Raw genomic sequence first — 18,216 nt, 5'->3', positions numbered from 1 at the left:
AAGTCATCTACTGCAGGACAGGCCCAACAAAGAAAACAACAGAACGCCACTATCCATCACCTTCAGCCCCCAACTAAAACCTCTCCAACGCATCATCAAGGATCTACAACCTATCCTGAAGGACGAGCCATCACTCTCACAGATCTTGGGAGACAGGCCAGTCCTTGCTTACAGACAGCCCCCCAATCTGAAGCAAATACTCACCAGCAACCACACACCACACAACAGAACCACTAACCCAGGAACCTATCCTTGCAACAAAGCCCGTTGCCAACTCTGTCCACATCTCTATTCAGGGGATACCATCATAGGGCCTAATCACATCAGCCACACTATCAGAGGCTCGTTCACCTGCGCATCTACCAATGTGATATATGCCATCATGTGCCAGCAATGCCCCTCTGCCATGTACATTGGCCAAACTGGACAGTCTCTACGTAAAAGAATGAATGGACACAAATCAGACGTCAAGAATTATAACATTCAAAAACCAGTTGGAGAACACTTCAATCTCTCTGGTCACTCGATCACAGACCTAAGAGTGGCTATACTTCAACAAAAAAGCTTCGAAAACAGACTCCAACGAGAGACTGCTGAATTGGAATTAATTTGCAAACTGGATACAATTAACTTAGGCTTGAATAGAGACTGGGAATGGATGAGTCATTACACAAAATAAAACTATTTCCCCATGGTATTTCTCCCCCCCCCACTGTTCCTCTGATATTCTTGTTAACTGCTGGAATTAGCCTACCTTGCTTGTCACCAGGAAAGGTTTTCCTCCTTCCCCCCCCCCCCCCCCCGCTGCTGGTGATGGCTTATCTTAAGTGATCACTCTCCTTACTGTGTGTATGATAAACCCATTGTTTCATGTTCTCTCTGTGTCTGTGTGTGTATATAAATCTCTCCTCTGCTTTTTCCACCAAATGCATCCGATGAAGTGAGCTGTAGCTCACGAAAGCTTATGCTCTAATAAATTTGTTAGTCTCTAAGGTGCCACGGGTACTCCTTTTCTTTTTGCGAATACAGACTAACATGGCTGCTACTCTGAAACCCAGAAACCTAAGATGCAGATATTCATAAGTGCTCTACTCATATTTAGGTACCTCAGGAGAGGCCAGATTTTTCAAGAGCTGAGCACCCAGTACCTTGAGCTCTTCTGAAAACCTGGGCTACGGGTGGCTTTAACATGGGCTCATGGGTTTAATAGCATCCAGTGAAGTCATCTTGCAGTGGAAGCTCCTGTTCCGCGAGGCTGAGCTGGGCCAGCCCCAACTCCCCACTCTCGGCTTTGCGACCTGGCCCACAGGGTTGCTGCATCACTTAAATCAGGGGTAGGCATGGCAGGGTCAAATTGGAGTGAGTAGCTTTGCAACCTAGTGCGCAGGGTTGAGGTGACCCTCAGGCCAGGGAGGTGGGCAAAACCTGAGTGGCATTGCAACCCCATGCACCAGTTTGCAACGGCATGAGCGTAGATCCAGTCCCAGCCCCACCGAACAGGAGCCACTGCTGCTGGATGAGTTGGGGGAGGCTTGATCTCCAGCCCCACTTCTCCCCTCTAGCACCTCCCCTCCCAACTGGGCTGGGATTCGGGTTGCGGTGCTAGGGCTGAGGGTGCTGCTGCTGGTGGTTGGTGCCCCCACTGCAGTTTAGTAGGGTGCATCCAATGAATGGGGAAACTGGCCCTAGGTTACATTTCTGGTGCTTTGGAATGGTCAGATAGAACCATTCTAGAGTAAGGAACAATGTGGTGTCCATTTTAGAACATCAACCGCAGGAAGGGATGCCATACAGTGCACCAGGATACAGCAATGCCATGCCATTTTTGGAAACTGATCATGTGTTTCATTCACCTGATACTAATGGATGAGCTCTGTTCAAATCTTCCCTGTCCCCAAATGGGGTGATAGACAAGCCTGATGCATGAGAAGAACAATCATGAAACTAACGCATCTGCATTAATTCATACCCTTTGATGGTGTTGGTGGCGTAGAGGGGGGTGGGCCTAGGGAGGAATATCCACTGTATTTTCAAAAAATTTAATAGCACCTAAGAGTAAGAGGAGAGAAGAGTTTGACATCTGTAGTATGCAAGGTCTTGGAAAAAATTTTGAAGGAGAAAGTAGTTAAGGACATTGAAGTCAATGGTAAATGGGACAAAATACAACATGGTTTTACAAAAGGTAGATTGTGCCAAACCAACCTGATCTCCTTCTTTGAGAAAGTAGCAGATTTTTTAGACAAAGGAAATGCAGTGGATCTAATTTACCTAGATTTCAGTAAGGCATTTGATACTGTGCCACATGGGGAATTATTAGTTAAGTTGGAAAAGATAGGGATCAATCTGAAAATTGAAAGGTGGATAAGGAATTGGTTAACAGGGAACTACAGCGGGTCATATTGAAAGGTGAACTGTCAGGCTGGAGGAAGGTTACCAGTGGAGTTCCTCAGGGATCAGTTTTGGAACCAATCTTATTTAATCTTTTTTATTACTGACCTCGGCACAAAAAGTGGGAGTGTGCTAATAAAATTTGCGGATGATACAAAGCTGGGAGGTATTGCCAATTCAGAGAAGGACCGGGATATCATGCAGGAGGATCTGGATGACCTTGTAAACTGAAGTAATAGTAATAGGATTAAATTTAATAGTGAGAAGTGTAAGGTTATGCATGTAGGGATTAATAACAAGAATTTTAGTTATAAGCTGGGGACGCATCAATTAGAAGTAACGGAAGAGGAGAAGGACCTTGGAGTATTGGTTGATCATAGGATGACTATGAGCCGCCAATGTGATATGGCTGTGAAAAAAGCTAATGCGGTCTTGGGATGCATCAGGAGCGGTATTTCCAGTAGGGATAAGGAGGTTTTAGTACCGTTATACAAGGCACTGGTGAGACCTCACCTAGAATATTGAGTGCAGTTCTGGTCTCCCAAGTTTAAGAAGGATGAATTCAAACTGGAGCAGGTACAGAGAAGGGCTACTAGGATGATCCGAGGAATGGAAAACTTGTCTTATGAAAGGAGACTCAAGGAGCTTGGCTTGTTTAGCCTAACCAAAAGAAGGTTGAGGGGAGATATGATTGCTCTCTACAGATATATCCGAGGGATAAATACCAGAGAGGGAGAGGAATTATTTAAGCTCAGTACCAATGTGGACACAAGAACAAATGGATATAAACTGATCATTGGGAAGTTTAGACTTAAAATTAGATGAAGGTTTCTAACCATCAGAGGAGTGAAGTTTTGGAATAGCCTTCCAAGGGAAGCAATGGGGGCAAAAGATCTATCTGGCTTTAGGATTAAACTCGACAAGTTTATGGAGGAGATGGTATGATGGGATAACATGATTTTGGTAATTAATTGATCTTTAAATATTCATGGTAAATAGGCCTAATGGCCTGTGATGGGATGTTAGATGGGGTGGGATCTGAGTTACTACAGAAAATTCTTTCCTGGGTATCTGGCTGGTGAGTCTTGCCCATATGCTCAGGGTTCAGCTGATCGCCATATTTGGGGTCGGGAAGGAATTTTCCTCCAGGGCAGATTGGAAGAGGCCCTGTAGGTTTTTCGCCTTCCGCTGTAGCATGGGGCACGGGTCACTTGCTGGAGGATTCTCTGCTCTTTGAAGTCTTTAAATCACAATTTGAGGACTTCAATAGCTCAGACATAGGTGAGGTTTTTCGCAAGATTGGGTGGGTGAGATTCGGTGGCCTGTGCTATGCAGGAGGTCGGACTAGATGATCATAATGGTCCCTTCTGACCTTAGTATCTATGAAAATCTTCCTATATTTCTCCCCTCTCCCCCACAATGCTTCAGTTGTTTTTTAAGATCACCCACTTCTTCTGTAACGCCCGTAAGAATCTAGCTCACTAAGTCATCACTACTCATCTGTTTCATTTATTTATCTTCATGAATGAACTCCTTGTTTCCAAGGAAGGAAGGAACATGAGGACACTGGATCTAATGCTGGAAGCTGGAGCGGAGGAAAGATAAAAGGCTTGAATGGTGGAAGGTGGATGAGGAAAGGGAATTTAGTGAGTTCAGTGTAAAGAATAGAAAAATAAACATCAACAAACAAAAATGCAACTTACCTTGATCACTTTGGGCCTGATTGAAGTCAGTTGATATTTTCTGAATTTCAAGTTTTCCATTAAAATGTTAAGGTTTTTGGACAGTTGGATTTTTGACCAAAACTTTAGCAAATAATAAAAGGTAATCCGTGTCCCAGTCTAAATGAGCAAACAGATGAAGGGTAGGGTATGGGGATAAATTTCACTTGGTGAAATTTTCTGGATGGTGTTATGCAAGTAGTCAGACTAGATCAGTGGTGGGCAACCTGTGGCCTGCTGCTTCCCGCAGCTCCCATTGGCCAGGAATGGCGAACCGCGGCCACTGGGAGCTGCAGGGGGCCATGCCTGTGGACAGTCAACATCAGCAAAATGTCTCGTGGCCCATAATCAGATTACCCTGATGGGCTGCATGCAGCTGGGGGCTGCAGGTTGCCCACCACTAGACTAGATGATTATGCTAGTTCCCTCTCTCATTAAAACCTATGAATTTTGAAAAACATACAAGCAGATGAGTATAGTGATGAGTTGGGACTGCTTTGTATGTCGCATCTATTGTGGCATTAGTTTGTTTTAATTGTAGAAGTAGGTAGTAAGGACATAGGAAAAGGAAAGAAGGGGAAGAGTTATCTGGCTATTTACCATCCCTGTGATATTTATTTCTGTGTTTATTACATATTACACATAAATATTTTATTATTCACCCTTTGCCATTGCATCCTTTGGTTGAGGTAAAAGCTGATCATCAGTAAAGCATCCCTTAATAGCTTCATAAGCATCTGGAAACAGTTCTCTATTCTCAGCATTCTCCTTAATGAATTCGGGTTGTTCTCTCTCTCTCTTGCTCTCCCTCCTCTCAGTTGTAAGTGTGAGAGATTGATAAAGATTCTATTTACTTTTTCCCCCTTATAAGAACTTAATGAGACAAAATTGGTAGCTTGTAATCAGGCATTGGCCTTTTCATCTCTTTGGGTTTTATTTACAAAAGCTTATTAGAGCAAAGCACATGGAGTGATATGCAGGGATAACTAGAGTATTGCTTAATGATCCCTAGCAGACAGCACAAGAAACAGAGACTGAATGGAAAAGGTGATTATAAGAAATGTTACCAACTGTAAACTGAAAACTCCCAACAATCAAAGGTCCTGATTCTGCAATTGGATCTACTGGGCAGACCCTTGGATCTGTCCTCACTGGTCTCTGCTGTAGTGAAGGGGTCTGTATGTGTGGATCCAGTGGCAGGGTTGGGGCTTGAAAGGTTGCTTCTGATCTGGAGCCAACCTTTCAATGCACGCTGCATATCTGAGCTGCTAGTGGTCCAAGCAAAGTCAATTCTGAGGCCCAGTGTTCCCAGTTTTACAGCTTTCCCCTCCCGCTCCTCCCCCCCCGTGTCCCCTGTGATTTCAATAAAAAGAAAAGGAGTACTTGTGGCACCTTAGAGACTAACAAATTTATTTGAGCATAAGCTTTCATGAGTTACAGCTCACTTCATCAGATGCATGAAAGCTTATGCTCAAATAAATTTGTTAGTCTCTAAGGTGCCACAAGTCCTCCTTTTCTTTTTGTGAATACAGACTTAACACGGCTGCTACTCTGAAACCCGTGATTTCAGTGTTGGTGAAAGATACCAGACTCCGTTCAAGAATGTGATGGTTCTATCTCGGTGGGAAATTCATGCCGTTGGCAGAGGGCCAGCAGAAGAAACGTTAGGGAGTGGGATTATACTTACCTAAGCGACATTTCCAGACTGTGCAGAGTGGTCGAAATGTCTGAATCCAAGATAACAGGCCAAGGACTCTTGAGTTCTAATCCTCCTTGACGCTGAATCTTTTCTGTGACTGTGGTCAAGTCATTTGGGTTTCTCTGTGCCTTTGCCCCCCCGCCCACCCCTGTAAAATGGGGATACTAAGGTCTACTTCACAGGGATGTGGTGGGAACTGTCAGTATTTTAAAGTTAATTGTGAATGGAAAGTGCATAGAAGTACGTTGGAATTTGGCATGGACACCAATGTTAATGACCTTACTTGGGAAAAAGACCATAGAGGTCTGTCTGAAAGGGCTTGTGCCCCTTTGCCAGCCCTGTCGGAGTCTTTGCTCACAAATGGAGTGATCTATGTGCTCTCTTTCTCTCTGTGTGTAATTTGCTGCTTCAATCTTATCCTGATAAATAGAAACACTGAGCTTGCACAAGGCAAAGAGCAGCTTCTGTATCACAGGAAGCAATCACACCGCACACAAAGCAAGCATTCTCAGTAATTAAACTACTCCCAGCCCCTTTTCTCTGTTCCTTTTCAGCATTGCGCTGATGGGCTGTTTATCTTTGGCACTGCAGAAGCAACGGAAGCAACAAAATGTTCCTGTAGGAGCTCACGTGGAGAGACAGAGACTGAGAGAGATTGAAGACAAACACTCATTCTTGGCTGCCAACACATTTTGTTTCTGAAAAATAAGTAATTGAATGAGGATCAAATCTCCCTTTCTTGTCCAGGTTGCTAAACAGATAAGAACCCATGGGACCTCTTGCTTCTTGTAACCCTAAGTATCTTTTGTTCCACCCAGATGTTTCCTAGATACATTAGCTGTGCTCCAGCTGTGCAGGAACTTGAATCCCACCCTGACATTCCATCTAAGATGAAGATTTTTCACCAGTAGAGCAAACATGGGTGCTAGCTAAATAGCTCAATCAGATTGATAGCTAATGTGAGAGAGGGCAGTGTTAGGGGTGATTTGAGAAGGAGGAACTGAGGGAAAACTAACTGATTTCCTCTTGATAAAAACAGTGGCGGGAAAGTATGGTCTTGTACTAAACATCCTGGATGTAGGTACAGGAGACCTGGGTGCAATTCCCAGCTTTGCCATAGACTCCCTGCATGACCTTGGATGAGTCACTTAACCTCAGTGCCTGTGCCTTAACCTGTGCCTCGGTTACCTATCTGTACAATGGGGGTGATGAGACTGTCTTTGTGGACCTAAAGAAGAGCTCTGTGTAAGCTTGAAAGCTTGTCTCTCTCACAAACAGAAGTTGGTTCAATAAAACATATTACCTCACCCACCTTGTTTGTCTATTTAGATGATAAGCTCCATAGGGTAGGGACTGGCTTGTATTATGTGCTTATACAATGGAGCCCTGATCTGAGTTTGGGCCTTGAGGGACCCCACAAATAATTAATAATCAGCAGTAAGAAGAGCTTGAGACATGACGTCTGAATTAGAATCCAAAATTCAGAGATGTTGGGATTTGGGGTTCTGCGTGGGTCCCATCTCTGCCAATAAATAAACAACTGCAATAAATTTGGACACGAAGCAGAAGGGAAAGTGCTTCCAGCATTTCCCTAGTGAGATTAATCTACCATCTAATAGACACTGCATTGAAGCTTGCTGAAAATCTGGGTCTTTGGCACCATGCCCATGCCCCATTGACAGACATACACCGTCTGAGTGCTCTCAATTTGCATCTGTCATTATCTTTTGTGTGCGCTGAGGTTTAATGTGCAATAAATGTAAATGGGTGATGTATATTCTGCATTTTATTAGCTCTCATTTATGTTTGGCATCATGCGTGCCTGTGACGCTTTGCAGGGCACTGCAGCATTTCTCTGTTCTGATAGCCAATGCCCATGTCCTTTGTCACAATGGACGAGGCACTTCTGGAAGATGGCACATCGGACTGATCGGTGGCTGGCCCTGTCCATGCTTGAAGTGTGTGACCACCTGGTGAATATGGGTGAAACTGATCCCTGTGTAGAGGGGCCAGCACAAGGCCTATGTTCCACAAGAAGCCTATTTTGAAGGATTAAGTGGGACTTACTTAAGGGGTGCATGTATTTTGTACTGGCCCTCTGCCAGCTCATGTCAGAGAGACTCATGGAAGGCAATCCTGTCAGAGTCAGAGATATTAATTTTGAACTTGCAAATGAATGTTACACTAAGCCCTGTTTATGTATTGCAACTCCACAGACTGTTTAAGCAGTCTCATCATGGATTTCCTTTATGGTGACAACAAGCTCTCTGAAATAATTTACGGGATGTCGGTAAATTCAGTCTGAAGAACTCCTGATTGAGCTGCAAAAGGAAAAAAATAAAAGACTTTAAGCCTGATTCCCCATAGCCCCACCTATTGTGTAGCCATTTATAACACTGCAAATCAAGTGCAAAATGGGTATAAAATGCAACCCAGACCAGAATAGTGAATATTTTACACTCCCTTTGTACTCATTTTGAAGAAGTGTAAATGACAACACAAGGTGCAACCAAGAGAGAATCCAGAAAAGAGCAGAATTAAAACTGCCAGCTTCTCTAATTTCTAGAGATTCAAACCTGGCTGTGTCACACATGAATCAGGAAGTGACATGGAAACTTGTAGGCAAAGGATCCGTCACCATGTCTCACACCTCCAAGGAGTCTGAGTAGCTGTAAGGAATGGAAGTATTTGAAGATTTTCTTATAAAAATGACAAAATGGAGATTTTTGTGACATCCTTTTCATTTTCATTAAAAATAGGGTTTTTGTTGACAATAAAAAACATTTTGTTTTTGTTTTTTGACCAAAAAAAGAACATTTTGAAGAAAAAATTAGATAAAAACAAAAATGGTTTCATTGTTGACAAAAATTTTCAACCAACTCTAATAAGGAAACTCAGCCCCCACTCTGACACTCCTTGAGCATCCATGCTTGAAAGCCCCATCTGCTCTATTGATTTGTTTCCTACCTGCTGGAAGCAAAGGTGACCAAAGGATCATGATGCTATTGATCTCCCTTCAGCCCTGTGCTCTGCTGTTCCTCCCTCAGGGCTCCCTGAGCACTGAGTAAAAATTAGTGCTGAGTTGATCAGTATGAATTACATGGTATTGACCAGTTTACAATCCACCAGTTTTTGACAGGTGCAGCTACCCCTTGGTTCGACATTCTCCACAACATTCTCCATCACCTACAGCTGCATCATTTTCTTGTGAATAGTTTTGCATGAGTTCAGGGAAAGAGATTGACATAGGGGACAAGCAGTGTTGGCTCCATTCCCTCACCTATTGTGTGTGCACCAAATGGATTATTTGTGGGTTTTCTTCCCTTTGTGCTGTCCAGAATTGGGGAGCATTTGATCCATGGCGTTCTGGAGCTGGCAAGCCATCCAGACCCCAAGGAATAGTCATGTGTTTTTCACCTAGGCACTCAGTGAATATCTCCACTGATGGAACTTCCACACATAGACCACAGGAGATGACTCCATATTTTTGGTCACAGAACTCATTGTGTTTTTTACTGAACTCTAATATCTCTGGGACATCTCCAGATAGTGGCTCACTAGACTGGGGATCTAGGATCTCTAGTGATTTTTATTCCACCACCACTTGCACAAGTTGGCAAGGCAGTTAATGGCTGGAGGGGCAAGGCTAATAACAACCCATTAAACTGAGTTCATCAAAAGGATTGTGGGTATTTATGTCAGACATTTAATAGTGAAGAAAGTTTGTCGTAAGGAACATAGGAGAATAAAAGGCAGCAGTTAGCAGCCATGCAAAATTTGTAATGATTTCTTCCAATAAATGTTACATTGTTTTAATTTAAATAATGATTCCTAAGGCTCCATTTATGCTGGGGATAAAACTTGCCTGACCAAGGTGGATCGGATAAACAGCTTTTAACAAGGGTTTGTTTGTGACTTTGAAACACTGGGCAAAATTCTCTGCTGTCATACATCCATTGACTTCAATGCAATGATGTCAATGGAGTTACATTAATAGAGGATTTTGCCAATGGATTTTAAATGATCACCCCCATCTAAACAATGTGAGCCTAAGCCACATTGAAACCATGCTTAAAAACAATTGCATTATCATGGTTTTATCCCTAATACAGACAAGTCTTTAGGTGAAATTTTATTTGTAAGGTTTCAGAGTAGCAGCTGTGTTAATCTGTATTCGCAAAAAGAACAGGAGGATTTGTGGCACCTTAGAGACTAACAAATTTATTAGAGCATAAGCTTTTGTGAGCTACAGCTCACTTCATCGCAAGGCTGCTGGCAGCTGGGTCAGGCCGTGGCGCATGGTGGGGAGGGAGCGAGGCCCGGGCTTCCATGCAGGCTGGTCCAGGGAGAGGAAGAGGATCCCCCACAGGGGGAGGGGAGATGCTGCGGGATGGAGAAGCGAGCGAGGCACCGTGGCCAGAAGCATCCGATGAAGTGAGCTGTAGCCCATGAAAGCTTATGCTCAAATTTGTTAGTCTCTAAGGTGCCACAAGGATTCCTGTTCTTTGGAAGGGTGCAGTGAGTGAACATTCAATGGAAGCTCATATAATTTATCTGAGTGGCAGCATAGTCCAGTGGCTGGGCTAATGGACATTGGTTCTATTCCTGGCTCACTTGCTGTATGACCGTAGGCAAATCACCCTCTCAGTCCCTCCGTTTCCACATTGCAAGAGAGGGGTACTGACTTTTCTTTGAGAAGTGCCTTGAGAGCTGTACAGAGCAGTTATCTGGTCTCATCATAGACTCTGAACATCAGGCCCCCAGCAGTTCTTAAGGGATAATCAGGACCTGCCTGAATCTTTGCGCAAAATTCAAACCAGACTGCCACATGTTGAAGTGGTGGTGAGGGGCATGAAGCTCAAACTACTTGAGGTTTGGATTTGATTGCAGAAATGCCCAGCAGCTCAATTGTTTCACCAAACCTCTCAAGGCGAGGAAACTGGGCTGAAAATCTTAGGATAACAGGCTTTCTGGCATGTCTTGCCTCTGGCCAGAACAGTGTTTGAACAGAGATGGATGAATGCTGTCGTCAGCAACCTGTTAGAAATAAGTCACTTTGCATGGACAGTATCTGACTCACAGGTTTTATCTAAGCAAGAGAGATACCTTATGTCACTACAACAGGAAGTGCAAAATATTCCCCATGGGTGTTTGAAATCATCCCTTTCATCTTCTAAGTCCTAATGGAAGAAGGGATAATATATATAAAAACTATCTTTCTTTGAAGCTATTCAGTCTAAGAATTAGTAATTCAGATAATGGTCATGGTCACATCATAGCTGTTCAGCAGATAATTTATTCTAATATGCCTGTACCTGTTTGAACCAGGTTTGCGTCCCCCCCCATTTTGTTTTCCTGCATGCAAAGAGCATCACATGTTTATTTCAGTGCAGCTGGCATTTATTTCAGCTTAAGGGGAAAAGCAAACAAAGAAGGATTTTTGTAGGAGACAGCGTGCAGTGGCTTCTTCTGTAACATTCTGCCTCTGAACTAAAACACGCACAAAAAGGCAGGCAGAGACCTCTGTGATTAAAGGTGAAGCAGGTGCAAACACTGTTTCATTAGCAATACCTGATGGTGAAGGCAGGTAGAGTTGTCAGAAAGAGATCTGTATTACACATATTGAGAGGCTAGTGTTAAAAGCGAGGGCTCTAAAATGTGTCTGCTAGCAGCCTCACACCTTCTTGCATTTCGAAGAGTATGTTTACACTGCAGTCTGAGGTGGGATTGCATCTTGGGTAGACATACCTGTGCTAGCTTGGCTAAAATAGCATTGTAGACACAGTGTCATGGGCTTCAACAAGGGCTAGCAATGCGAGTACATTTCTAGGGGCCATGGTGTGTTTGTACAGCCTGCAATGAAGCCCATGCAGCCCTATTGCTATTTTTAGCTGGGCTAGCACAAGTAAAAGCTAGTGGGGGCATGTCGATCTATGCTATAATCACACCTTGGATTGCAGTGTAAATGTTCCCTTTGTGACACACCATACTGTGTTCCTCTTGGAAACTGACCATCTCTCTCCATTTCCATTCATCCTCCTACAAACAACAACAACACAGACCAGCTTGCAGTCGCATAGTTACACACACCACAACACCCCTTCCAAAAGGTGGCTTTAGGTTGCAGATGGGGATGCAATTTACCTAATATGAAGGATGGTTTTGTAATTAAGGCACTGGCCTCTGAATGGAGAGGTCTAGATGTAAGTCGGTCTCTGACACAGACATTTTGTGTGACCTTGGGCAAATTATTTAATCTCACGGCTCCCCAGTTTCCCCATCTGTAAAACAGGGACCGCAATCCTTCCTTTCTCCTACCCTTTGTCCATTTAGGGCATGGAATGACTCTTGCTCTTGTAAGCACAGCACTTAGAACCATGAGGCATCTATCTCAGTGCAGGGAATAAGCCTAGGCATCGCTGAATTAAATAATGATACTGTTATGCCAGCGGCATTTGACATCAGCTGAAGGGAGTGGCTGCTATTACAGAGGAAACATCACCTTTTCACAACAATGGAGCCCCTGAAGTGTCATTTCACACCTTTCCCTCTCAGTCATGTTTGCGGCAGGAAGTAACTAAGCCTGGTGCAAATAGGCTTCCAGTAGTTGATGAAACTCCAGAAGAGCGTGTTTCATTTATTAGCCAGGCCTTTGAGGTGTGCGACTTGCAGGGTACGCACTCAGGTTCTTTGCTTTTGCCTGCGGTGTACAGAGCTATTGCTCAGTCAAGAGCTTCCAAAACAGACAACGGCCGAAGAGAGAGGGGGAAGGTGTTCTTATCCCCCAGCTTAGCTCACACATGGTCTGCAGCTAGTTAATCATCGAAAACAAATAAGTCCAGATGGACATATGGTACAATCACTTTTACTGATTCGCTATTATAACCATCCAGAGGGCTGGTAACCAGTGAGGCTGCCTCTAAAGCAGACAGCCTCCTCTTCACCTAGTTGATCACCTCCTGTGTACTGCAGTAGAAGAGCCCTCTGCCAGTTGAGACAGGGTTATATACATATTCCCGTTTCATTTTCATGAGATTTGTGCATGGAAGTTACCCTTCACACATGCCTGTCCCCTTCCCATGCCTGGCTTCATCCCTGCTAGATTCCAGAGTCCACATAGTAGGGTGGATACAGTGACTGGTTAGGGGTGGGTGGTCTGGGAGCATGGCTGGCACATTTTTCCTCAGCTAACGTCCCACAAGCCTTACTTAGAAACAATTAATAAAGTTCAGGACTGTGTTAGTTTTTTCCTGCCGTCCCTGTTCTATGCACAATAGCTGGAAGAATGGTGCAGTGGTTGGAGCATTAGCTGGTGACCTGGGTTCAATTCTTTGCCCCTCCACAGACTCCCCATGTGACATTAAAAAAGTCACATAGTCTCTCTATGCCTCAGTTCCCCATTGGCAAAGTGAGGACAATGAACCTGCTCTACCCCACAGGGATGCTGGGAGAGTAAATGTATTAAAGATTGTGTACTGCTGAATACTATAACAATGGGGGGCCATATAACTACCCTCAGTTGCAAGGTAGTGGTTTTAGGGTGAGCTGTGGCCAGGAGGGTCCCTGGCTGTGTGCTGCCAAGGGCAGGGAGCGGTTGCTGCTGGAAAAGAGGTCTGGGACCTCCTCACAGAGGGATGGGCATTTGTGGGTAGAGAACCTGTAGCACCTGTACCATGATGCAAAATAGGTGACTTTGGTTAGGCAGGTGGTCTGCTGTGGTTGCTGTTTATCGCACGTCTGTCTGTTGTGTCCACCTGCCGTTTCTCATCTTGTACTCATACTGTCAGCTCTTTGGAGCAGGGACCATCTTTTCATTATACAGCATCTAGCACAATGGGACCGTGTCCTTGATCAGTGCCTCTAGGAATAATAATTATAATAATTAATTATAGGAATTTTTTCAGTATCTATTTTAGCATAAGAAAGCTTGCCTGGTGTATTTCTATCCAGTCATTTCCAGGCTACTGGCTGTCCTGTCTGGCTGCCACTTGCTATTGCTAGATATAATTGCTGTAAATTAATTTTTGCCAGTTGTATTTCAAATCCATAAATACACCAAAAATTAATTTGCAAAGAACGTTTCCAATCCTGCGGTACCAGAGATGCTTCTCTGTGTGGGGCTGGTATTTTCTGAGCTGAGAGTTCAGAAATTGAATCATAGTCTCTTTCGAGAGAAACTGAGGGGTTAGGAGACAAAGAAAATTACCAGAGGCCTGGAGGGACTTTCATATGAAAAGAGACTGAAAAGACAAGGGGTGAAATATTGTCCCCATTGAAATCAATAAGAATTTTGCCATTGACTTCTATAGGGTCAAGTTTTCACCTTGGGACTGGGTTAGTTTAGAGTGGAGACAGATAACAAGGGACATGGTAAAGGTATGCAAAATAATGGATAACAAGAGAAGGTTAAGAGGTGATTTTGATTACAGTCAGTATGTATCTATATGGGGAACAAATATTTAGTGGTCTCTTCAGTTGAAGCTAGGGAAATTCAGACTGGAAATAATGTGTACATTTTTAACAGTAAGAGTAATTGGACCAATTTACCAAAGGCTGTGGTGGATTCTCTATGACTGATAATTTTTAAATCAAGATTGGATGTTTTTCTAAAAGATCTGTTCTAGGAATTATTTTGGAGAAGCTCCCTGGCCTGTGTCCTCCAGGAGGTCAGACTTGATGATCACAATAGCCCCTTCTGGCCTTGGAATAGATGGATGGGATACAGAGGGTATATTGGGTGCTCAGATTTCCCCTCACTTGTAATATAAGATCAGTAAGATCCATTGTTTGTCATTTGTGTTACAGTAACTCCTAGATGCCCCAGCTCTGATCAGGATCCCATTGTGCTAGGTGCTGTGTAAACATATAATGTGATGCAACCCTTAACCTGGAGAGCTTACTGCATAGACAAGAGATACAAAAGGTGAGAAGGGAAACAGAAAGAAAAGGAGTACTTGTGGCACCTTAGAGACTAACAAATTTATTAGAGCATAAGCTTTCGTGAGCTACAGCTCACTTCATCGGATGCATTTGGTGGAAAAAACAGAGGAGAGATTTATATACACACACACAGAGAACATGAAACAATGGGTTTATCATACACACTGTAAGGAGAGTGATCACTTAAGATAAGCCATCACCAACAGCAGGGGGGGGAAAGGAGGAAAACCTTTCATGGTGACAAGCAGGTAGGCTAATTCCAGCAGTTAACAAGAATATCAGAGGAACAGTGGGGGGTGGGGTGGGAGGGAGAAATACCATGGGGAAATAGTTTTACTTTGTGTAATGACTCATCCATTCCCAGTCTCTATTCAAGCCTAAGTTAATTGTATCCAGTTTGCAAATTAATTCCAATTCAGCAGTCTCTCGTTGGAGTCTGTTTTTGAAGCTTTTTTGTTGAAGTATAGCCACTCTTAGGTCTGTGATCGAGTGACCAGAGAGATTGAAGTGTTCTCCAACTGGTTTTTGAATGTTATAATTCTTGACGTCTGATTTGTGTCCATTCATTCTTTTACGTAGAGACTGTCCGGTTTGGCCAATGTACATGGCAGAGGGGCATTGCTGGCACATGATGGCATATATCACATTGGTAGATGCGCAGGTGAACGAGCCTCTGATAGTGTGGCTGATGTGATTAGGCCCTATGATGGTATCCCCTGAATAGATATGTGGACAGAGTTGGCAACGGGCTTTGTTGCAAGGATAGGTTCCTGGGTTAGTGGTTCTGTTGTGTGGTGTGTGGTTGCTGGTGAGTATTTGCTTCAGATTGGGGGGCTGTCTGTAAGCAAGGACTGGTCTGTCTCCCAAGATCTGAGAGAGCGATGGCTCGTCCTTCAGGATAGGTTGTAGATCCTTGATGATGCGTTGGAGGGGTTTTAGTTGGGGGCTGAAGGTGATGGCTAGTGGCGTTCTGTTGTTTTCTTTGTTGGGCCTGTCCTGTAGTAGGTGACTTCTGGGTACTCTTCTGGCTCTGTCAACCTGTTTCTTCACTTCAGCAGGTGGGTATTGTAGTTGTAAGAATGCATGATAGAGATCTTGTAGGTGTTTGTCTCTGTCTGAGGGGTTGGAGCAAATGCGGTTATATCGTAGCGCTTGGCTGTAGACAATGGATCGAGTGGTATGATCTGGATGAAAGCTAGAGGCATGTAGGTAGGAATAGCGGTCAGTAGGTTTCCGATATAGGGTGGTGTTTATGTGACCATCGCTTATTAGCACCGTAGTGTCCAGGAAGTGGATCTCTTGTGTGGACTGGTCCAGGCTGAGGTTGATGGTGGGATGGAAATTGTTGAAATCATGGTGGAATTCCTCAAGAGCTTCTTTTCCATGGGTCCAGATGATGAAGATGTCATCAATGTAGCGCAAGTAGAGTAGGGGCATTAGGGAACGAGAGCTGAGGAAGCGTTGTTCTAAGTCAGCCATAAAAATGTTGGCATACTGTGGGGCCATGCGGGTACCCATCGCAGTGCCGCTGATTTGAAGGTATACATTGTCACCAAATGTGAAATAGTTATGGGTCAGGACAAAGTCACAAAGTTCAGCCATCAGGTTAGCCGTGACATTATCGGGGATACTGTTCCTGACGGCTTGTAGTCCATCTTTGTGTGGAATGTTGGTGTAGAGGGCTTCTACATCCATAGTGGCTAGGATGGTGTTTTTAGGAAGATCACCAATGGACTGTAGTTTCCTCAGGAAATCGGTGGTGTCTCGAAGATAGCTGGGAGTGCTGGTAACGAAGGGCCTGAGGAGGGAGTCTACATAGCCAGACAATCCTGCTGTCAGGGTGCCAATGCCTGAGATGATGGGGCGTCCAGGATTTCCAGGTTTATGGATCTTGGGTAGCAGATAGAATACCCCAGGTCCTGGCTCCAGGGGTGTGTCTGTGCGGATTTGTTCTTGTGCTTTTTCAGGGAGTTTCTTGAGCAAATGCTGTAGTTTCTTTTGGTAACTCTCAGTGGGATCAGAGGGTAATGGCTTGTAGAAAGTGGTGTTGGAGAGCTGCCTAGTAGCCTCTTGTTCATACTCCGACCTATTCATGATGACGACAGCACCTCCTTTGTCAGCCTTTTTGATTATGATGTCAGAGTTGTTTCTGAGGCTGTGGATGGCACTGTGTTCTGCATGGCTGAGGTTATGGGGTAAGCGATGCTGCTTTTCCACAATTTCAGCTCGTGCACGTCGGCGGAAGCAGTCTATGTAGAAATCCAGGCTGCTGTTTCGACCTTCAGGAGGAGTCCACCCAGAATCCTTCTTTTTGTAGTGTTGGCAGGAAGGTCTCTGTGGGTTAATATGTTGGTCAGAGGTGTGTTGGAAATATTCCTTGAGTCTGAGACGTCGAAAATAGGATTCTAGGTCACCACAGAACTGTATCATGTTCGTGGGGGTGGAGGGGCAAAAGGAGAGGCCCCGAGATAGGACAGATTCTTCCGCTGGGCTAAGAGTATAGTTGGATAGATTAACAATATTGCTGGGTGGGTTACGGGAACCATTGTTGTGGCCCCTTGTGGCATATAGTAGTTTAGATAGCTTAGTGTCCTTTTTCTTTTGTAGAGAATCAAAGTGTGTTTTGTAAATGGCTTGTCTAGTTTTTGTAAAGTCCAGCCACGAGGAAGATTGTGTGGAAGGTTGGTTCTTTATGAGAGTATCCAGTTTTGAGAGCTCATTCTTAATCTTTCCCTGTTTGCTGTAGAGGATGTTGATCAGGTGGTTCCGCAGTTTCCTTGAGAGTGTGTGGCATTCCTCAGCTCTCGTTCCCTAATGCCCCTACTCTACTTGCGCTACATTGATGACATCTTCATCATCTGGACCCATGGAAAAGAAGCTCTTGAGGAATTCCACCATGATTTCAACAATTTCCATCCCACCATCAACCTCAGCCTGGACCAGTCCACACAAGAGATCCACTTCCTGGACACTACGGTGCTAATAAGCGATGGTCACATAAACACCACCCTATATCGGAAACCTACTGACCGCTATTCCTACCTACATGCCTCTAGCTTTCATCCAGATCATACCACTCGATCCATTGTCTACAGCCAAGCGCTACGATATAACCGCATTTGCTCCAACCCCTCAGACAGAGACAAACACCTACAAGATCTCTATCATGCATTCCTACAACTACAGTACCCACCTGCTGAAGTGAAGAAACAGATTGACAGAGCCAGAAGAGTACCCAGAAGTCACCTACTACAGGACAGGCCCAACAAAGAAAACAACAGAACGCCACTAGCCATCACCTTCAGCCCCCAACTAAAACCCCTCCAACGCATCATCAAGGATCTACAACCTATCCTGAAGGACGAGCCATCGCTCTCTCAGATCTTGGGAGACAGACCAGTCCTTGCTTACAGACAGCCCCCCAATCTGAAGCAAATACTCACCAGCAACCACACACCACACAACAGA

General features: G+C 44.3%; 1 long non-coding RNA gene across 2 annotated transcripts in view; it reads left to right on the top strand.

The window, feature by feature from the left end:
* The window catches only part of LOC119848789, a 110,618-nt gene that overhangs the window by 68,457 nt on the left and 23,945 nt on the right, over positions 1–18,216 (top strand). Inside the window, exon 3 of one of the 2 annotated variants that reach the window (XR_006277130.1) lies at positions 6,363–6,599. The exons of the other annotated variant lie outside the window; for it this stretch is intronic. This is a non-coding gene — a long non-coding RNA (uncharacterized LOC119848789). Of the gene's footprint in view, positions 1–6,362; positions 6,600–18,216 lie in introns of those variants that run through there. 2 annotated transcript variants of the gene reach the window in all.

The sequence above is a fragment of the Dermochelys coriacea genome, chromosome 26 (assembly GCF_009764565.3).
Source record: "Dermochelys coriacea isolate rDerCor1 chromosome 26, rDerCor1.pri.v4, whole genome shotgun sequence".
NCBI classification, from domain to species: domain Eukaryota; kingdom Metazoa; phylum Chordata; order Testudines; family Dermochelyidae; genus Dermochelys; species Dermochelys coriacea.
Note: the sequence above shows the minus strand (reverse complement) of the source record. Positions and strands in the feature narration are given on the sequence as shown.